Source organism: Callospermophilus lateralis, chromosome 16 (genome assembly GCF_048772815.1).
Source record: "Callospermophilus lateralis isolate mCalLat2 chromosome 16, mCalLat2.hap1, whole genome shotgun sequence".
Classification (NCBI taxonomy): Eukaryota; Metazoa; Chordata; class Mammalia; order Rodentia; family Sciuridae; genus Callospermophilus; species Callospermophilus lateralis.
In genome coordinates, this window is record NC_135320.1 from 24,415,707 (window position 1) to 24,418,781 (window position 3,075).

Here is a 3,075-nt window from a genome sequence, read left to right on the forward strand (position 1 = left end):
TATCCACTTCTTAATTCAGTGAAACAAAAGCTATAAGAAGTACCCCTGGCCTTGTTTTGTTTGTGTATGTGTGTGTGTGTGTGTGTGTGTGTGTGTGTGTGTATACATTCCTGTTCTGGACTCCAGGGGTATGCCCAGTGGTGGCTGCCCTTAAATTATTACTCAACACAACTGGGCTTTTGGCTCTTCTATTTTTACTTAATATTTCTCCAAAATATCTGAATTTTTTTTGTGTTATGTAAATTGTTAGTTTACTATGTCACACAATGTTTTTCAAACTGTTCTCTAAGGCCTGAAGACAGAGTTCTCTCAAATTTTCTAGGCGATTATTAAATATACTGCTTCTAGGGCTTAAATCCAAATTCTGATTCAATAAGCTGGGACATCCACTTTTTGTGTGTGTGTGTGTGATACTGGAGATTGAACTCAGGGCCTTGTGCATGTGAAGCAAACACTCTACCAACTGAGCTTGGACATCCACATTTTGAGGACCACACTCCAGTGTCTTTGTCTGTTTGGGCTTCTATAACAAAATACCATAAACTGGGTGGGTTGTGAACAACAGAAATTGATTGCTCACAGTTTTGAAAGCTGAGAAGTCCCAGATCAAAGGCACCAACAGATTTGGTGTCTTCTCACTGTACTTCATATGTCTGAAGGGGTGAGGCAGCTCTTTGCAGTGTCATTTATAAGGGCACTAATCTCATTGATGAGGGTTCATGACCTAATCGCTTCCCAAAAGCCCCAATTTCTAATATCATTAGGTTTCAACACATGGAATTAGGTACATTTGTTTTGTTTTAAAGACAAAGGTGTGGTTTTACATATATCTGGTGATTAGGTTTTAGGTTTCAACACATGGAATTTTGGGGACACAAATGTTCACTCTGCAGCCCCCGGGGGAGGGGCTGTGGTAGTGGTAGGCTGAAGGGTGAGTTTTAACACCTTCTTCCTCTATTCTACCATAATAAAGTTTAAAAAAATCTGAAAATAGCCTTTCTAAAGAATGTTGTTTATTTTACTCTAATATAAACTTTAAAAAAGCAATCACTTTCAGGGGTCTAAAACCAGAGGTTTACAGGACCAGACTCTATAACACAGGGTGGTTACCAGTTAGTTGCTCCACTTCTGGAGGAAGGGCAAAAGGCTTTGTTTACTTCTGCCTTCCTCCTCTTCTTCTAGTCTTTAACCCTCAGAGACTGAATCAGTAGTCTCTATGATGTGTGGGGTGACACAAGTGGATGTTTTCATGAAAATGAGAAAAGAAGAAGAAACATCATCTTAGTTTTTTCAGTATAAAAATATAATAGTAATGTGCTTCACAATTTTTTTTTTTTGTGTGTGGAGATGTATGGTTCATCCTCATGTGAATAAGCTGTAACTTCCAAGTAGGTTACTGAAAACAGGGATAATTTATCTAACACAAGGAAAGCTTTTTGTAGTCTATAATGTATTTTAAATACTTCCACATAGATGGTACAATGTAATGTGTGTGTATGAATTACTTGGACTCCATACAAACTTGGGTAGCCATTTCACCTAACTGGAATGCCTGTTTCTAAGGGATCATTAGTTTATGATTAACCAAAAGACAGGCTCTATAGGCAGCCAGTCATCTTTATCTTGTCATAACTAGACATGTTAACATTATCATTATTAAAATATAGAACACTTCACAAATTTGTGTGTTATTTTTACTCAGGGTTCATGATAATTTTCCATGTATCATTGCAATTAGTATATGTGCTGCCAAAGTGACACTATTTTTTATTTTTTAAATTCACAAATAAAAATTATATGTTTGTGGTATACAACATGAAGCTTTCGTAGATGTAGACATTGTGAAATGGCTAAATTAAGCAAATTAACATAAGTATTACGTCACATACTAGTTTTTGTAGTGGACACTTAAAATATGCTCTTTTAGAAATTTTTTTGTACACAGCATATTATATTAACTATTGTAACCATGATGTACAATAGATTTCTTGAAGTTATTTCTGGAACTAGATATTTTGTTAATGTTATAAGTGGGATGAAATTAATGGTTTGATATTTCATACAATGGCTTTTAGAAATAGTTTCATTCCTAAAGTTACTGGTGTCTAAGATATATTGACTGAGATACTCAGAAATATTTTAGAAATACTCTCCCACCCTGTATGAAAGGGTAGAAGCAGCTAGGGAGCCCATCTCGCTTCACACACAATATTACTTTTCAGGTTTGAATATTATATGGTCTTGCATTCCCACAGAAGATTCTGGTCAACTGATACTGACTGAGAAGCCAAATGAATTTTATCTCTAGACTTCATGTTTTTTTCTTGAAAAATTTAATGCAAACTGTAGACACAACACTTAAAAAGGCAGAGCCTGTGACTATGTCCAAGAAATCAGTTTGCTTTTGTGTTAGCTGCTAGTAAATGCTTATATCTGTAGAAGAATTTAAACTGAGAACTGCTTTATAACCTGCTGCAAATATAAGCATTTATTAGTAAGCTGATACCAATGTACTCTTATGTAACAACATTCATGATACCAAAATTAGAATTCAACAAGTTTTTGAATTATTAAAGGAAACCATTGTACATTAGAAGAAAACTCCTCTTTGCCTTAAACACAAAACCAATTTATTTTCTTTTTTGGCATCAATGGCTCCTTTTCTAAAATTTATTTATTTAGATGTGGTGCTGAGAATCGAACCCAGTCTCTCACACATGCCAGGCAAGTGCTCTACCACTGAGGCACAACCCCAGGTCCCCAAAAACTAGTTTCTTGATGCCAGCTATTAGAATAATACAGATTCAATTTTAATTTTGTAATTACTTGTATATTATTTACCTGACAATATATTGGCTGGCTGGTGCTTTGCCTTCTCAAAACACCCTTGCCAATGGTTTATTTCTTTATAAGAAGCACTTTTGCTTATTGGAAGCTGGAGTAGATATTGTTTCCCTAATTCCTTCTTGCAAGTACAACAAAAATGTGTAGATAATGTATATAAGATGACATAAGAAGATTTATGAAAGGTAGAATGAAGAAGTCAGATATATTAGAAACCTCAGGACCCAAGGA

At 35.1% G+C, this 3,075-nt stretch overlaps 1 non-coding gene across 1 annotated transcript; it reads right to left on the reverse strand.

Annotated features, from left to right (window-relative positions):
- Positions 1-1,657: 1,657 nt before the first annotated feature.
- On the reverse strand, positions 1,658-1,761 carry LOC143382449 (U6 spliceosomal RNA). Its single transcript, XR_013088997.1, has one exon. It is a non-coding gene; the product is annotated as a U6 spliceosomal RNA (small nuclear RNA).
- Positions 1,762-3,075: the final 1,314 nt, after the last annotated feature.